This window comes from Bubalus kerabau, chromosome 4, assembly GCF_029407905.1.
Source record: "Bubalus kerabau isolate K-KA32 ecotype Philippines breed swamp buffalo chromosome 4, PCC_UOA_SB_1v2, whole genome shotgun sequence".
Classification (NCBI taxonomy): domain Eukaryota; kingdom Metazoa; phylum Chordata; class Mammalia; order Artiodactyla; family Bovidae; genus Bubalus; species Bubalus kerabau.
In genome coordinates, this window is record NC_073627.1 from 79,990,663 (window position 1) to 80,010,345 (window position 19,683).

At 38.5% G+C, this 19,683-nt stretch overlaps 1 long non-coding RNA gene across 11 annotated transcripts in view; it reads right to left on the reverse strand.

Moving 5' to 3' along the window:
• Nucleotides 1–19,444, reverse strand: part of LOC129649878 (uncharacterized) — a 278,357-nt gene extending 258,913 nt beyond the window's left edge. For 5 of the 11 annotated variants that reach the window (XR_008713355.1, XR_008713357.1, XR_008713354.1 and 2 more), the window contains exon 1: nt 19,085–19,439. This is a non-coding gene — a long non-coding RNA (uncharacterized LOC129649878). Of the gene's footprint in view, nt 1–19,084 lie in introns of all 11 variants that reach the window. The other 6 variants (XR_008713352.1, XR_008713350.1, XR_008713351.1 and 3 more) reach the window with 3 other exon arrangements.
• Nucleotides 19,445–19,683: the final 239 nt, after the last annotated feature.

Sequence of the window (19,683 nt, forward strand, 5' to 3'; positions counted from 1 at the left end):
TGCCATTTCCTTCTCTGGAGAGATTCCTAAGCCAGGGACTGAACCTTCATCCCCTGCATTAACAGGTGGATTCTTCATCTCTAAGCCACCAGTGAAGCTCTCTGTCCTCTTGACACCTTTATCATCAGTTCCCTACAGGCAGTCCCTTTCAGCTTCAGCTGTCTATAGCAGTCTCTGTAATTCTGGCTGGCCAATGACAGATATGCTCTGCAGCAAAGATTCTATACATATTTACTAGAATGACATTAGAAAGACTGGTATTATTACTTATATAGGTAGAAGAAACAAATATATGGCTTTAGGATGAAAACAGGGCATCAAAATTATTCAATGCAATTTAAAATATTGTGACACAATGAAATTATACAATTATATTATCAAATATAGAAAAATCACTTGATAAATTTGAACAATCCTTCATTATTAAAATGCAAATTGTTGGCTGAGGAGGCCTTACAAATAGCTGAGAAAAGAGGAAAAGTGAAAGGCAAAGGAGAAAAGGAAAGATAAAGCTATCTGAATGCCATTTCCAAAGCATAGCAAGGTGAGATAAAGCCTTTTTAAGTGAACAATGCAAAGAAACAGAGGAAAACAATAGAATGGGAAAGACTAGAGATCTCTTCAAGAAAATTAGAAATACCAAGAGAACATATCATGCAAAAATGGGTTCAATAAAGGACAGAAATGGTATGGACCTAACAGAAGTAGGAGATATGAAGAAGAGGTGGCAAGAATACACAGAAGAACTGTACAAAAAAGATCTTAATGGCTCAGATAACCTTGATGGTGTGATCACTCATCTAGAGCAAAAATCCTAGAGTATGAAGTCAATTAGGCTTTAGGAAGCATCACTACAAACAAAGCTAGTGGAGGTGATGGAATTCCAGTTGAGCCATTTCAAATTCTAAAAGATGATGCTGTGAAAATGCTGCACTCAATAGGCCAGCAAATATGGAAAACTCAGCAGTGGCCACAGGACTGGAAAAGGTCAGTTTTCATTCCAATCCTAAAGAAAAGAAATGCCAAAAAATGTTCAAACTACTGCACAATTGCACATATCTCACATGCTAGCAAGTTCAGTTCAGTTCAGTTGCTCAGTTGTGTCCGACTCTTCACGACTCCATGAATCGCAGTTGCCAGGCCTCCCTGTCCATCACCAACTCCCGGAGTTCACCCAAACTCATGTCCGTCGAGTCGGTGATGCCATCCAGCCATCTCATCCTCTGTCATCCCCCGCTCCTCCTGCCCCCAATCCTTCCCAGCATCAGAGTCTTTTCCAATGAGTCAACTCTTCGCATGAGGTGGCCAAGCATTAGTATCAGTCCTTCCAAAGAAATCCCAGGGCTGATCTCCGTTAGAATGGACTGGTTGGATCTTCTTGCAGTCCAAGGGACTCTCAAGAGTCTTCTCCAACACCACAGTTCAAAAGCATCAATTCTTCGGCGCTCAGCTTTCTTCACAGTCCAACTCTCACAACCATACATGCATGACCACTGGAAAAACCATAGCCTTGACTAGATGGACCTTTGTTGGCAAAGTAGTGTCTCTGCTTTTCAATATGCTATCTAGGTTGGTCATAACTTTCCTTCCAAGGAGTAAGTGTCTTTTAATTTCATGGCTGCAGTCACCATCTGCAGTGATTTTGGAGCCAAAAAAAATAAAGTCTGACACAGTTTCCACTGTTTCCCCATCTATTTCCCATGAAGTGATGGAACCAGATGCCATGATCTTAGTTTTCTGAATGTTGAGCTTTAAGCCAACTTTTTCACTCTCCTTTTCCACTTTCACCAAGAGGCTTTTTAGTTCCTCTTCACTTTCTGCCATAAGGGTGGTGTCATCTGCATATCTGAGGTTATTGATATTTCTCCTGGCAATCTTGATTCCAGCTTGTGCTTCATCCAGCCCAGCGTTTCTCATGATGTACTCTGCATATAAGTTAAATAAGCAGGGTGACAATATACAGGCTTGACGTACTCCTTTTCCTATTTGGAACCAGTCTGTTGTTCCATGTCCACTTCTAACTGTTGCTTCCTGACCTGCATACAAATTTCTCAAGAGGCAGGTCAGGTGGTCTGGTATTTCCCAACTCTTTCAAAATTGTCCACAGTTTATGGTGATCCACACAGTCAAAGGCTTTGTCATAGTCAATAAAGCAGAAATAGATGTTTTCCTGGAACTCTCTTCCTTTTTCCACGATCCAGCAGATGTTTGCAATTTGATCTCTGGTTCCTCTGCCGTTTTTAAAACTAGCTTGAACATCTGGAAGTTCACAGTTAACGTATTGCTGAAGGCTGATTTGGAGAATTTTAAACATTACTTTACTAGCATCTAAGATGAGTGCAATTGTGAGGTAGTTTGAGCATTCTTTGGCATTGCCTTTTTTGGGATTTGAATGAAAACTGATCTTTTCCAGTCCTGTGGCCACTGCTGAGTTTTCCAAATTTGCTGGCATATTGAGTGCAGCACTTTCACAGCATCATCTTCCAGCATTTGAAATAGCTCCGCTGGAATGCCATCACCTCCACTAGCTTTGTTCATAGTGATGTTTCCTAAGGCCCACTTGACTTCACATTCCAGGATGTCTGGCTCTAGGTCAGTGATCACACCATCATGATTATCTGGGTTGTGAAGATCTTTTTTTGTACAGTTCTTCTGTGTATTTTTTCCACTTCTTCTTAATAGCTTCTGCTTCTGTTAGGTCCATACCATTTCTGTCCTTTATCGAGCCATCTTTTCATGAAATGTTCCCTTGGTATGCCTAATTTTCTTGAAGAGATCTCTAGTCTTTCCCATTCTGTTGTTTTCCTCTGTTTCTTTGCATTGATCACTCTGAGGAAGGCTTTCTTATCTTTCCTTGCTATTCTTTGGAACTCTGCATTCAGATGTTTATATCTTTCCTTCTCTCCTTTGCTTTTCGCTTCTCTCCTTTTCACAGCTATTTGTAAGGCCTCCCCAGACAGCCATTTTGCTCCTTTGCATTTCTTTTCCATGGGGATGGTCTTGATCCCTGTCTCCTGTACAATGTCACGAACCTCATTCCATAGTTCATCAGGCACTCTATCTATCAGATCTAGTGCCTTAAATCTATTTCTCACTTCCACTATATAATCATAAGGAATTTGATTTAGGTCATACCTGAATGGTCTAGTGGTTTTCCCTACTTTATTCAAATTAAGTCTGAATTTGGCAATAAGGAGCTCATGATCTGAGCCACAGTCAGCTCCAAGTCTTGTTTTTGCTGACTGTATAGAGCTTCTCCATCTTTGGCTGCAAAGAATATAATCAATCTGATTTTGGTATTGACCATCTGGTGATGTCCATGTATAGAGTCTTCTCTTGTGTTGTTGGAAGAGGGTGTTTGCTATGACCAGTGCTTTCTCTTGGCAAAACTTTATTAGCCTTTGCCCTGCTTCATTCCGTATTCCAAGGCCAAATTTGCCTGTTACTCCAGGTGTTTCTTGACTTCCTACTTTTGCATTCCAGTCCCCTATAATGAAAAGGACATCTTTTTTGGATGTTAGTTCTAAAAGGTCTTGTAGGTCTTCATAGAACCGTTCAACTTCAGCTTCTTCAGCATTACTGGTTGGGGCATAGACTTGGATTACTGTGATATTGAATGGTTTGCCTTGGAAATGAACAGAAATCATTCTGTCATTTTTGAGATTGCATCCAAGTACTGCATTTCAGACTCTTGTTGACCATGATGGCTAATCCATTTCTTCTAAGGGATTCCTGCCCACAGTAGTAGATATAATGGTCATCTGATCCCATTCCAGTCCATTTTAGTTCGCTGATTCCTAGAACATCGACGTTCACTCTTGCTATCTCCTGTTTGACTCCTTCCAATTTGCCTTGATCCATGGACCTAACATTCCAGGTTCCTATGCAATATTGCTCTTTCCAGCATCAGACCTTGCTTCTATCACCAGTCACATCCACAACTGGGTATTGTTTTTGCTTTGGCTCCATCCCTTCATTCTTTCTGGAGTTATTTCTCCACTGACCTCCAGTAGCATATTGGGCACCTACCAACCTGGGGAGTTCCTCTTTCAGTATCCTATCATTTTGCCTTTTCATACTGCTCATGGGGTTCTCAAGGCAAGAATACTGAAGTGGTTTGCCATTCCCTTCTCCAGTGGACCACATTCTGTCAGACCTCTCCACCTTGAACTGCCCATCTTGGGTGGCCCCACATGGCAAAGTAATGCTCAAAATTCTCCAAGCAAGGCTTCAGCAGTATGTGAACCAGGATTTCCAGATGTTAAAGTTGGATTTAGAAAAGGCAGAGGAACCACAGATCAAATTGCCAACATCTGTTAGATCATCAAAAAAGCAAAAGAATTCCAAAAAAAAATCTACTTCTGCTTCATCGACTATGCTAAAGCCTTGACTATGTGGATCACAACAACCTGTGGAAAATTCTTCATGAGATGGGAATGTCAGACCACCTTATCTGCCTCCTGAGAAATCTGTATACATGTCAAGAAGTAACAGAACCAGACATGGAACAATGAACTGTACCAAATTGGGAAAGGAGTATGTCAAGGCCATATACTGTCACCTTGCTTATTTAACTTATTTGCCCAGTACACCATGTCAAATGTTGGGCTCAATGAAGCACAAGCTGGAATCAAGATTGCTGAGAGAAATGTTACCAACCTCAGATATGAAGATGATACTAAGTTTATGGCAGAAAGTGAAGAGGAACTAAAGAGCCTTTTGATAAAACTGAAAGAGGAGAGTGAAAAAGTTGGCTTGAAACTTAACATTCAAAAAACTAAGATCATGGCATCCAATCCCATAACTTCATGGCAAATAGATGGGCAAACAATGGAAACACTGACAGACTTTATTTTCTTGGTTTCCAAAATCACTGCAGATGGTGTCTGAAACCATGAAATTAAAAGACACTTGCTCCTTGGAAGAAAAGCTATGACCAACCTAGACAGTGTATTAAAAAGCAGAGACATTACTTTATCAACAAAGGTCCATCTAGTCAAAGCTATGGTTTTTCCAGTAGTCCTGTATGGATATAAGAGTTGGACCCTAAAGAAAGCTGAGTGCCAAAGAACTGATGCTTTTGAACAGTGGTGTGGGAGAAGACTCTTCAGAGTCCCTTAGACTGCAAGGAGATCCAACCAGTCCATCCTAAAGGAAATCAGTCCTGAATATTCATTGGAAGGACTGATGCTGAAATTCTAATCCTTTGGCCACCAGATGCGAAGAACTGACTCATTAAAAAACACCGTTGATGGGAAAGATTGAAGGCGGGAGAAGGGGATGACAGAGGATGAGATGTTTGGATGGCTTCACCAACTCAATGGACCTGAGTTTGAGCAAGGTCTGGGAGTTGGTGATGGACAGAGAAGCCTGGCGTGCTGTAGTCCATGGGGTTGTAGAGTTCGACACGACTACGCAACTGAACTGAAGGAAACTATATCAGCTACTTCAATTCTAACAAATATATTTACAGAATATTGATTGATAACAACCTATTTAATAATGAAATATTAAAAATTCTTCCTTGAGGTTGGGAATAAGATAAGAACGACCCACGGTCATTTTTTTCTATTAATTATTGTACCAGAAAACACAGCTAGTACATTCCAGTATATATGTATTTTCTCTTTAGCTGTAATTCAGCCATTTATCTTCAGTAAAAGGTAAATAATACCTCTATTTATCTTAAATAAATGTAATCATATACAAATATATCAACTAAGCTACACACATTCCAAAAGTTAAAAAAAATCACACTAATATATAACTAAATAGTTTACATTAAACCAGAGCAAAAGGTGTAAAAATAACAAATTTTCTTTTCTACATCTCTGTCCACATTTACAATGGGCTAAGACCTTATGGTCACTTTGCTAGATACCTAGATCTGGATATTTATCATTAATTTGGTAAGGCATTGAAACCACATGCAAACCAGCACAAAGAAAGTGTCATTAAAAAGCTAACAATTGCCCTCATCATTAGAAAGCTGAAAGTCATCTCCATGAATTCTTCTTTTTCCTAACAAACCAAATGATAAAAAACAAATCAGAGAAGTCAGCTTGACTTCCATGAGGCTTCACAGATTAAGACCAAGTTAACACAGACTCTGGTCCTTATTCAAGATGATAATATCTAACCTTCCCATTGATGTCACCTGTGGAAATTTGACATAATAGCAACTAGAAAAGAGCCTCCTGGAGTGCAGCCAAGTATTCTCCAGCCTGGAAGTGATGCTTGTTATAAATGTCTGCAGACAATTTAAAGGACTCAATGTCAGTAGGAGATCGTAGCAACTGATGATGAGTAGAGATTCCAGGCACTGTGAGCAGACATCGTAGAAAGACATGCTGCAAACCAGTAGAATAGCTTTAAGAATTACTGACGTTCAGAGGGAGAAAGGGCCCTAGGAATCAGCCCCTTTTTCTTTTTAATTGAACAGATGAGATCCATGATAGAGCACATCTCTTGCTCAAAGTCAGAGAGATATAAGATGACTGAGGCAAAAATCAGGTTTTCTCATGCCTAGTTCAAAGTTCTGCCCTTGACAACACAGAACAATAACCATCTTGCACAAATCCATACATAAGTGCCTATATGCATCTCAGAAAGTATTTTGGCACCTGCTAGTGTTAGAGGAGCCTGGTGGGCTGCAGTCCATGGGGTCGTGAAGAGTCAGACACGACTGAGCGACTTCCCTTTCACTTTTTACTTTCATGCACTGGAGAAGGAAATGGCAACCCACTCCAGTGTTCTTGCCTGGAGAATCCCAGGGATGGGGGAGGTGGTTGGGCTGCCGTCTATGGGGTTGCACAGAGTCAGACACAACTGAAGTGACTTAGCAGCAGCAGTGGTAGTTGTGCCTTCATTCATGAGTTTTCTATTACATAAAATATTGAAGAGGGAACAGGTGCTGCAATCAGATGAAACATTTGAGCAACACATTGCAGTACAATCATATCACAGACCAACCAGAAATACAGTAAAGTGGAGAATTCATGCCATCTTGAATGAGTAACTGGCTAATGCAGCAGGGCCACATGGAATGGCACGTTTCACTTGAATGCAATAAAGAACCATGTTTTAGCCTCCAAATGAAAGATGATGGAACATGTTCACATTATATCTATTACTTCAGCTTGAAGGAAATTAGAAAGCACTCTGAATGATTGATAAATTGGCTGAAATTTAATTTTGGAATATCCAGAATCTAAAAAGCCTAATATTAACCCATTGCACACAATAATGTATTTTTTATGGCCACCTTTTCTCTTTCATCATGATTATAAGTTAAAGCCAGCAAGAACATGCTATGGCATTCATGGGCCCTAGGTGTTTTTTCCTTCCTAAGCAGGCCCCTTTCTCCATAAAATATTAAAATTGTATTTTTTAAAGTGCATTGGTATAAAACACATATATTAATCACATATTACAACATTTTCTTCCACATAAAAGTTTATTTAAAAAATGAAAACATTTTAATGAATCTCTAAAATTATTGTGATGGTTAGGCACTGTGTCTTGTAAATTGTGTTTAACAATTGAGTTGACCCTTCAAAAACAGCCATCTTTCCTTAGGAGAGAGAGTCCCTTAGATCACACAAATCAGAAAAGTCAGGAATGCCAACCCTTGCTTAGATAGCTTCAATTTGTCATCAGTAGGACAATTTGCACAGCAAATTCATGTACCAGGACCAAGAGAATGGACCAGTGACCCCACGAGAGACTGAGCTAAACCTGCATTTGAGTGTTTGAGCGTCTCCTGCAGAGGCATGTGTCAGCAGTGACCTGCCGACAAGGGCCTGGGGACAAGGTCTCTGGCTGCAGCAGACCTGGGAGGCACAATGTGTGGCATAAGTCTTCTTGGAGGAGGTCACCATTAGCCCCGTTATAGAGCCGCTGAGCAGACAACCCATAAACTGGAGAACAATTATACCAAAGAAGTTCTTGCACTGTTGCAAAAGTTCTAGGGCCCACAACAGGTTTCTCAGCCTGGGGATCTGGCGAAAGGACTGAGAACCCCCAGGTAAACAGACTCTTGGAGGGCACAACAAAAGTTTGTGCACACCAGGACCCAGGAGAAAGGAGAAATGACCCCACAAGAGACTGAGCCAGACTTGCCTGTGAGTGTCCAAGAGTCTCCAGCAGAGCTGTGGGTCGACAGTGGCCTGCTGCCGGGTCAAGAGCATTGACTACAACAGCCCTGGGAGCCATGGCATGCTGGCATAAGTCTTTTTGAAGGAGGCCACCATTACGACCACTACCCCTATCATAGTTTGGCCCCAGGCCAAACTCAGGCAGGGAACACAACTCCACCCATCAGCAGAAAATTGGATTAAAAATTTACTGAGCATGGCCCTGCCCACCAGAACAAGACCCAGTTTTCTCTACAGCCAGTCCTTCCCATCAGGAAACTTCCACAAACCTCTTATCCTCATCCATCAGGGGCAAACAGAATGAAAACCACAATCACAGAAAACTAACAAAACTGATCACATGGATCACAACCTAGTCTAACTCAAAGAAACTCTGAGCCATGCCGTGTAGGGTCACCCAAAAAAGAACGGGTCATGGTGGAGCATTCTGACAAAACGTGGTCCACTGAAGAAGGGAATGGCAAAACACTTCAGCATTCTTGCCTTCAGAACCCCATGAACAGTATGAAAAGGCAAAAAGATATGACACTGAAAGATAAACTCCACAGGTCAATAGGTGCCCAATACCCTACAGAGATGAGCAGAGAAATAGCTCCAGAAGGAATGAAAAGGCTGAGCCAAAGCAGAAACAATGCCCAGCTGTGGATGTGTCTGGTGGTGAAAGTAAAGTCCGATGCTGTAAAGAACAATATTGCATAGGAACCTGGGATGTTACGTCCATGTCAAGGTAAATTGGAAGTAGTCAAACAGGAGATGGCAAGAGTGAACATTGACATTTTAGAAATCAGTGAACTAAAATGGACAGAATGGGCAAATTTAATTCAGATTACCATTATATCTATTACTATAGGCGAGAATCCCTCAGAAGAAGTGGAGTAGCCATCATAGTCAATGAAAGAGTCCAAAATGCAGTACTTGGGTACAATCTCTAAAACAGCAGAATGATCTCTGTCTTCAAGGCAAACCATTCAATATCACAGTAGTGCAAATCTATGCCCCAATCACTAAAGCTGAAGAAGCTAAAGTTGAATGGCTCTATAAAGACCTACAAGACCTTTCAGAACTGACACCATAAAAGGATGTCCTTTTCATCATAAGGGACTGGAATGCAAAATTAAGAAGTCAAGAGATACCTGGAGTAACAGGCAAATTTGGCCTTGAAGCACAAAATGAAGCAGGGAAAAAGCTAACAGAGTTTTGCCAAGAGAATGCACTGGTTATAGAAAACACCCTCTTCCAACAACACAAGAGAAGATTCTATACATGGACATCACCAGATGGTCAATACCGAAATCAGATTGATTATATTCTTTGTAGCTGAAGATGGAGAAAGTCTCTACAGTCAGCAAAAACAAGACTGGGAGCTGTCTGTGGCTCAGATCATGAACTCCTTATTGCCAAATTCAGACTTAAATTGAAGAGTAGGGAAAACCACTAGGTCATTCAGGTTTGATGTAAATCAAATTCCTTCCAATTATACAGTGGAAGTGACAAATAGACTCAAGGGATAAGATCTGATAGAATGTCTGAAGAACTATGGATAAAAACTAATGTCATGAGACATTATACAAGAGGTAGTGATGAAAATCATTCCCAAGAAAAAGAAATGCAAAAATCCAAAATGGCTGTCTGAGGAGGTCTTACAAATAGCTGAGAAAAGAAGAGAAGTGAAAGGCAAAAGAGAAAAGGAAAGATATAGCCATCTGAATGTAGAGTTGCAAAGAATAGCAAGGAGAGATCAGAAAGAATTTGTCAGTGAACAATGCAAAGAAAGAGAGGAAAACAATAAAATGGGAAATACTAGAGATCTTTTAAAGAAAATCAGAAATACCAAGGGAACATTTCATGCAAAGATGGGCACAATAAAGGACAAAAATGGTATGGACCTAACAGAAGCAGAAGATATTAAGAAGAGCTGGTAAGAATACACAGAAGAACTATACAAAAAAGATCATAATGACCCAGATAACCACGATGGTGTGATCACTCAGCTAGATACAGACAGCTTGGAGTGTGAGGTCAAGTGGGCCTTAGGAAGCATCACTAAAAACAAAGCTAGTGGAGGTGCTGGAATTCCAGTTGCGCTATTTTAAATCCTAAAAGATGATGCTGTTAAAGTGCTGCACTCGATATGCCAGCAAATATAGAAAACTCAGCAGTGGCCAGCACTGGAAAAGGATTGGAAATTCATTCCAATCCCAAAGAAAGGCAATGCCAAAAAATGTTCAAACTACCACACAATTGCACTCATCTCACACGCTAGCAAAGTAATTCTCAAAATTCTCCAAGTGAGGCTTCAACAGTACATGAACCATGAAATTCCAGATGTTCAAGCTGGATTTAGAAAAGGCAGAGAAACCAGAGATCAAATTGCCAACATCCAATGGATCATAGAATAAGCAAGAGAGTTAAAGAGAGTTCCAGAAAAACATCTACTTCTACTTCATTGACTATGCATGGATCACAAAAAAAAAAAAAAAAAAAAAACTTGAAAATTCTTCAAGAGATGGGAATGCCAGACCACCTTACCTCCCTCCTGAGAAACCTTTATGCATATCAAGAACAACAGTTAGATCCAGACATGGAACAATGAACTGGTTCAAAATTGGGAAAGGAGTACATCAAGGCTGTACTGAAGACACTTGAGAGTCCCTAGGACTGAGAGGAGATCAAACTGGTAAATCCTAAAGGAAATCAATCCTGAATATTCATTAGAAGGACTGATGCTGGAACTTGAGCTCTAATATTTTGGCTACCTGATCTGAAGAGTCAACTCATTAGAGAAGCCTCTCATGCTGGGAAAGATTGAAGGCAGGAGGAGAAGGGGACTACAGAGGATGAGATGGTTGGATAGGATAACTGACTCAATGGACATGAGTTTGAGCAAGCTCTGGGAGATGGTGAAGGACAGAAAAGCCTGGCATGCTGCAGTCTGATGGTCACAAATAACTGGGTACAACTGAGCAACTGGACAACAAGAACAAGGTCAACTTGACTTGCTTTTAAAGACCATTTTCATCCAAAAATGGACTCTTAATCACCTTACCATATTCAGAACTTAGAAATGACTAAAGGAAAACAGGGATCAGTTTTGCAGAGAGATGTTCCTCAGTAATAAGTGAAACTCACAGGCATTAGCTCTTGACATTTGCTCTTTTTTTTTTAATAATGTCACATCTTATTTTGAGCATAACAAAATCCACAGTAGTTTGACATAAACTTTATGCATATATATATTAAACTTTATTTATTTTAAAAGTGTCATTTTATTGTATTCCATGGTACTCATGGAGGTAAAAAAGAAAAAACATTGTACACAGGAGTATTTTAGAAAGAGAGTTAAACCAATTTTGCATCAGTAGGCCTTCGATGAACCACATACATTTAGCAATTCTTTTGGTCATGTCCAAATTAACTGGGCCATAAGTAAGATATATAGATTAATGGAGAAATATAGAAGAGGAAGAAAAGCAAATTTGTTCTTTCTGTAGTCTACAATTGTTAATGCTTTGTATTGAGAGTTAAAGACCTTATTATGTTCATTTATGTGACTGTTTCAGTTTTTTTTTTTAACTGCAATAGCATTTACCTCTAAAACATTAAATATCAAAATTTGCTACCTGAAAACTTTCAGATACTTCAAGGTATGCATGTGGCATATAAATAAGTATGCCCAAGCTCTTTTCCTTTTCTCTTTCAATTTGCCTACATCTGAGTAAGTTCCCACAACTAAAAGATAATATGACAGTAAATGTCTGCTTTATTTTTCTATTTTATATTATTTTATAGATTAAAATAGTTTTATAATCCTTATGATACTTTTCAGTTGAGCAGGGTGACAATAGTGTTGCATAAAATCATCTCTAGAGGTGTTTGGGCTTTTACTCTTATGGCCGCAGCTTCAAATTCCCCCAGTTGTCTGTCTCATAAAATATTTAACTGGAATCAGGTGCAGTAATAAGTTGAACTTCTGTTTGAATGACATACAGTGATTCAATCCAGAACAAAATCATATTCAATTCATTAAACTGAAGAAAGCTTTTTCAACTCTCCAAGTCCATAATATAAATCCAGCAGATATGCACTCTAAATTCAGCTGTTTCTTTGACCTTTTCTTGTTTGTCTAAGACTCCAAATGATTGGGTTATACGCAATGATCTCTCATTGTGGCAATATATTAATGGAAAGCACATGACTAGGAAAGGATAAAATTGAAGAAGGGAATAAAAGAAGTAAAAATTGCATCCCTCATTGATGCAACACCATTTAACATCTCAGTTCAAAAACTTCCACTTTACCTTGTTTTCACATCCTTTAGGCTAATGTTACTGATAACATTACAATATAGCTCCTATTAAGCAGGCATGCTTTGCTTTCTTTGCTTGATCCATCATAAATATTTTTGTCTAAATTTTGAAATTCCAACACTGTGAAATGTACAATTCCAAGCCATGGATGCAACATGAAATAGCTTTTCACCACAATCACTATATATCATGCTAGTGGGATAACTGAATAGCTTTGGCCTTTAAGTTATGGCCCATGAGTACACTAAAATGAATGCTATTATGAGGAAAATAGAAATGATGAATATTTGCAATAAAAACAACAGAAAAGCATGAGCCCCACCACCCTGTCAGGTTAAATTTATATGTCTGATTTTCTTATGGAGAGGGGAAATATGAATATTCACTTTTTCAGTGCTGAATATTCCCCACTTGTTCCTGGGGTACTCTCCCTCTGATTTTGTGCACAGCAAGCTTGGCTTTCATCAGTGGTTGGTTTTCATCGACAGGTGCTCATTCCATCCCTAAAGATTTTTTGTAAATGTGTTTGCTTATTTGATTTGGAGTTTGTGCCTCTAAGAAGAAATGAGGGAGCTTACCCTCAGAATCTGAAGTCTTTGAAAGCAACAAAGGAAAATAAAGTTGCTATAATCTCATGGGAACACCAAAATGCCTATTGGATGTCTTTTTCATTTCTCATTTCCTCAGAAAATAGATACAATCATTTCTTAGATTGTCTTTCTCTGATTTTCAATGAGAAAATTTAAATACTTGAGATCAAGTACTGGTTTTAAACTGAGGAACTCCTTGAATATTATCCTCCCAAGTAATGGTAGGTTTGAATAGCTGACATGATTGCCCCCAAAATGGTTCTGTTTGGATGTTTCTTTGGAGTGCATAGCTTTTACATGTCTATTTAGTTTTGATACTCTACTTCTGATTAGAATTGAGGTGGACTATTCTGCCTCAAATTTTCACACTGGCAAAATCAGACCCAATTGGATAATCCTAGGTATTACAGAAAATTTAAAGGCCATATGGTTCAGTTTACTATCAAGATTAAACATTACCTCTACTACATACTCAGCAAGTAATTATATAACCTCTACTTGTATAATCAACCTGGCAATAAACACAATCCTCTTTTAATGGTTAAATATTAACACCTCAGTGATAACAGCTAGATAGATGTTTAATCACTCATGGCTCTACCATTACCACCACTGTGGGATACTCAAAAGATTGAATTCAAGTCTTTCAAATGAGACAGAGTGAGAGAAAAAAAAGAAAAAAGCTTCTTTACTGCCAATTCTCACTGGACAAACAGGAAGTTTGCTCTAGAAAAGGGATATTGAAGGATATAGATGTTCTTAAATAAGTTGAGCATATGTACATTTAAGGCCCAAGGTAAGAGCCAGACTCAGTAATGAAATGAGAATTTAATGTATTTTAAATGTCTTAATGTGCAAAGGCATTCATTACAGAAAATGGTGGGAGAAAAAAAAATAGTACTTACCATTAGAAGTAAAGGATCCTTAGACCTCGCCGAACTGGATAATTCAAAAATTTTTATAAAGGAATATAGATATAGGATGTGGAAATTCTCACAGCCTGATTAAGGTGATTAATTAACTTGAATATCATAATTGGAATTTAATATTGGTATAAGTTTGGTATTAGCAGGTACTATTTGTATGCATGTATGTACATGATATATGTATGTATCTTTATACATAAAGAAACTCTAGAAAATCATTTTATTTCTTATTCACTGAAATATTCCATTAATTTAACTTAAGCAATTCATTGTGTTTTTAAATTTCAGCGATAATACCCAGCTTTGGATCTCACTGATTTAAACAGTTCCTGACCGACACTTCCGGTACTTGGAGTTCACAGGTCACTCAAACAGCATCCAACAAAAACAAGAGAAAAATAAATGTCATATTAATGCATATATGTGGAATCTAGAAAAATGGCATAGATGAACCTATTTGCAAAACAGAAATAGAGACACAGACATAAAGAACAAATCTATGGACACCAAGGAGGGATGGGGGTGGGTGGGATGAGTTGGGAGATTGAGATTGACATATATATGTTACTCTGTATAAAATAGGTAACTAATGAGAACCTACTTTATAGAAAAGGGAACTCTACTCAATGCTCTGTGGTGATAAAGAGGAGATATACGTGTATCTGTAGCCGATTTACTTTTCTGTACAGAAGAAATTAACATGACCATAAAGCAACTAAATTCCCAATTAAAAATATTACTACTAATACCAAAAAAAAAAAAAAAGCAGCATGTCTGATCACTGGTATGTCCTTCCTTAAATTCTTAAAGGAATTACAAAATTTGTTACTTTTATGGTAGCTCTCCCATGTTGGAGCAAGTACTGCCACTAAATTTCACTAAAATTCAAAGAAAAGTTCTTCAGAGAGAATCTTCCAAGAATGGGGTCTATGAAACACATTCAGAACATTCCCCCAGAAAAAAAAAATAGGAGTAAACTGTTGTAATCATTATTTTGAATATCCTACAAGTTACCCTAATACATCTAAAACTCACAAGACTAATATTCTTAAAGCACTGGTATGTTCAGCATAAAGGAGAAAGATATGGAACATTAAGATGTTTAAAAGTATACATTATAAAAGCAAGATCAATATAAAGAGTTGTAATTATGGCTTGGAATGTATTTTTGAGATATTTTTGTACAAACGGAGAATACCTTGCCATGAATAACTAGAGCCAGTTTTGGGTTCTCTTCGACCTTGACTAGATTTGTTTGCTGTCAATCTTGATAGACTTTCCTCCTGGGGTATCCAGCTGTTATACCCTTCACTGGGCAGTTGGTTACCTTAGCATCTTCCTTTGTTATAGTAAGTAATTATGAAAATATAAAACAGAAGTGTATTCCTCTAATCTACTCTCATGTACAAAGCACACCATTATTTTAACACATATTGGAAGAATGATAATCCAGCTATACTTAAAAACATCAGTGATGGAAGCTCACAGTTCAGAAGGCAACAAAGTTCATCACTGGATATTTCTATTTTTCTCAATATGGGACTGAAGCATGTTTCCATGTTACTTTCCTATGTAGAACTTCAGGAACTAGACATGACAACATTCAGTTAGCTAAAGGTATCTATCAGCTTCCCTTCCACATCATGTGTCTCTCTCTTTTCCAAATCTTTCAGCAATTGTAGATGAGGTAAGTTTCTGGTGTCCCTTCACTAGTACCTTACCTTCTCCTCTGCTGCTGCTGCTGCAAAGTCGCTTCAGTTGTGTCCGACTCTGTGCGACCCCATAGACGGCAGCCCACCAGGCTCCCCCGTCCCTGGGATTCTCCAGGCAAGAACACTGGAGTGGGTTGCCATTTCCTTCTCCAATGCATGAAAGTGAAAAGTGAAAGTGAAGTCACTCAGTCATGTCTGACTCTTAGCGACCCCATGAACTGCAGCCTACCAGGCTCCTCCACCCATGGGGTTTTCCAGGCAAGAGTACTGGAGTGGGGTGCCATTGCCTTCTCTGGCCTTTTCCTCTAGATAAGCTCTAATTAGTAACTCAGTTACAAACTATACCCTCTTGCAAGTAAAGAAACATCTTATAATTTAGTAGTGCTCATTTCATTTTTTCAGTTGTGTCCAACTCTTTGAGACTATTTGGACTGTAGCCCACCAGTCTTTTCTATCCATGGGATTTCCCAGGCAAGAATTCTGTAGTGGGTTGCCATTTCCTCCTCCAGCGGATCTTCCTGGCTCAAGGATTGAACCCATGTCTTCTGCATTGCAGGCAGATTCTTTACCTCTGAACCATTGGGGAAGCCCTAATCTGGTAGTGGGCAGATAATTTTTGCACTGCCCAAAAGAGCATATATTAATACATATTAGCTCAGGAACCTGGGAACAAAGAAGTGAATTTTCATTTTTTTCTCTGCCATTCACACTGCATTTGACTTGAAGAAAACTCTGTATTATCCCAAGATTCTAGGAAATTATTAAATTTTTGATAAGGTATTATACTAAAGCTCTTTGACATTCAGGGATAAATCATGTCAAATAGTTACAAAGTAATGATGGTAAAGGTAATGATTTCTATTCAGCTTTTGAAGGAAGAATTTAAAACGGTGTCAGCAAGTTGATATCTGTGTTTCTTTCAAGTACTCAGAAATTGTTGCCAGAATTTTAGGAGCTCTGCTTGATGAAATTCTTATCTAGAAGCCTAGCATATATTGAAATTCTGAATGATACTTTCATTGACTGCTGTTTTAAGTGTTAATTTCACTGGCTTTGCATTTCCCATTTCTACCTCTTTTTGCTACTTCAGTACTAATGCTGAACTCATTTACAATGTATTGTTAACTTCATTAAAATTTCATGAAATGGCAGGATAGTTGGGTAAGCCATGGAGACAACTTAGTTTGCTTTCCCATTTTCTGATCAAGTAAAGTAGCTCTGAAGAAATCCTTTGTATCGAACACTTAACACATTAAGTAAATATAATGCATGCTTATGTTACTTTAACTAATATCTCTGCATGTTAAGTAATATCTGAGGACAATCTCATATGAGCTTTAATCTCACTGACAAGTAAAATACTTAGGAAAAGCCAACTAAGATTAATGCAAGTCATTTCTTCTCCACAAATCACACATCCTTCATAATGCAGTAAAATAGTTCTAAATTATAAATTCGACTATATAAGTCCTTTGTACAAATCTCTAAAGAACAAAGTTTAAAGTCAAGTCTATGGATATTTAACCTTCAGAGATGAAAGAGAAGAACTGACAGCCTACACACCAAAAATTTCAGCAAGATTACTGTTTTCCCTGACTAAAGACAAAGGTAAGTAAAAGTCATACTGAATTCTTTCACTTTGAACAATTTAATTACAGTAAAATTTGCTCTGCACTAGAATGTTTTCAGCTTTGTTATTAATGACTACCTAAGCAAGCTACAACAGATTAATCCACTGGAATTGCACGTACTTTTCTGAATGAAATTTCAGAGTAAAAAAGCCAGTGAGAATTAGGGAACACCAGCCTTTTCAATGCAATGGTCTCATAGGAGACAAACCGTTGAAGCATGGATCTTGTTTGAAGAGGACCGAAAGAATTAGACTGATGTGCACAACTTACATGTTTGGAATCTTTGAAATAATTCCCATTTTGAAGGGGCAACAAAAATTGGAACACAGAAAAATAGAAGACAAATGCCCCAGGAGTCACTAAAAGAACATCCAGTATCTGCTATAATCCACAATATATAGCAATAATAAATAGAGCGCTATGTTTTTCTACTTTGAGTCCAGCGTTGGGCACAGGGTTGGAAGACTTAGAGGAACAGGGAAATCATACCACTACACACAATTGCAGACATGTTTTGCTTAAACACCTAATGTTAAGTGTACTCAATCTTAATCTTGAATTCTTTTAGCTGTCTTACAAGTTATGTGCAATAAGTATCTATACATAATACCCTTTTAAGACATCTCCATATCCTAATTCCTAGAACCAGTAAATATGCTACCTTTTATGGCAAAAGAGCTTTTGCTGGTGTAATTAACTATCTTGAGATAAGGAGACTATCCTGACCCTCATAAGTTAAGAGAAAAGGAGGAGGGCCAGAGTCGGACACACCTGTTGATGCCACAAGCTTGGCTTTGAAAATGGAGGAGGGGATTCGTTGCCAAGGAATTCAGGCAGTCTCCAGCAATAACAAAAAGTGAAGGGACAGATTTTCTTTTATAACCACCAGAAAAGAAATACACATACAGCGCCACGGACATTTTAATTGTAGCTCAGTGAAGCCACTTTAGACTGCTGACCTACAGAATCGTAAGATAATAAACTGGTGTTATTTTAAGCCATTACATTTATGATAATTTGTTACACTGGCAATATAAAACTAACACAATGGTATAACATCACTGGCAACATGAAATCCAAACCTTCTACCATAAACTTCAAGCCCCTCCAGGCTTCCCAATACCAGTTTCTTTATTCACATCTTCCAATACTCTCTGATAAGCACTTACTCTCTAATAATATTAAACTACTGCACTTCCTAGGTTTTATTTTTTTTTTTATTAAACTTTGTATTTCAAATTGTAGGTTCACATGGGACTGTATTAAATAATACAGAGAAATCTATCATACTCTTTGCCCAGTTGTCTCAAAATTTTTGTCCTATAATCTTTCAGAATTAGAGTACAGTATCACAGAGAAGATACTGACATTGTTACAGTTTGAGGACAAAAACTCCATCTTGAAAGTAATTAAGCCCAAAGATAGAACTTGGGCACTTGAAGACCTTGTAAACTTCTCAACTAAAATACTCTGTAATTATCGTCCTACTTTTAGGCTTCTTCTTATGCAAAATAATAAATGTTATTCTTAAGGCCTTTTTTAATTTGAGTTTTATGTTATTTGCAACCCAAAGCATCCTAACTGCTTCAAGTTTTAGCACAGCTTTAACCTATCTTTGTAGTGCAAATGGATAATAAAACTGCGTAGGTGAGAAATACTTGTCAGCAGCCCCAACTTAACCAAGAGAAGTGAGGTCACAAGGCAAATCACTGCCACCAAAATTGAAGAGGCCAGCAAATTAATGCAAAGAACCATAACTTACCAAAGCAGAAATCCATAAGCTGAAACCTCTGCAGGAATCCATGCCATGATAGGGAAATCAGAACTGAATTGGTTAGGAGGGTCAGAGTAGACAACTCTGAGAATAACAAACTCTGGAGAACTCATTCATGGGGTGGGGTGAATTTTGGGGGGTTTTACCTTCTAGATTTGCACCAGGTTCTTACAAAGGAAATTGGAGGAAAATCCCCTGCCGCTACTGCAAGAGGCAGGGAAGGCCCACCATTTTGAAATACTCCAGAGCATTTTGTTCTTCTTAACAAGGTTTCCCCTCAAGAGAAACTATTAACTAGACTCCAGCCTGCAGGTGTTTTATCTCAGCCTAGCTGACCTATGCAACCCTCTTCTCACAGCTGACTCTAATTTCTACAGGGATAAATGGAAATACACAGCTTCAGGGATTTACCCTGTGGCTCGGGTGGTAAAGAATCTGCCTGTAATTCAGGAGACAGAAGAGACACAAGTTCAATCCCTGGATCAGGAGGATCCCCTGGAGGAGGGAATGGAAACCCACTCCAGTATTCTCACTGGGAAAATCCCATGGATGGAGGAGCCTGGAAGTCTACAGTCCATGGCACTGCA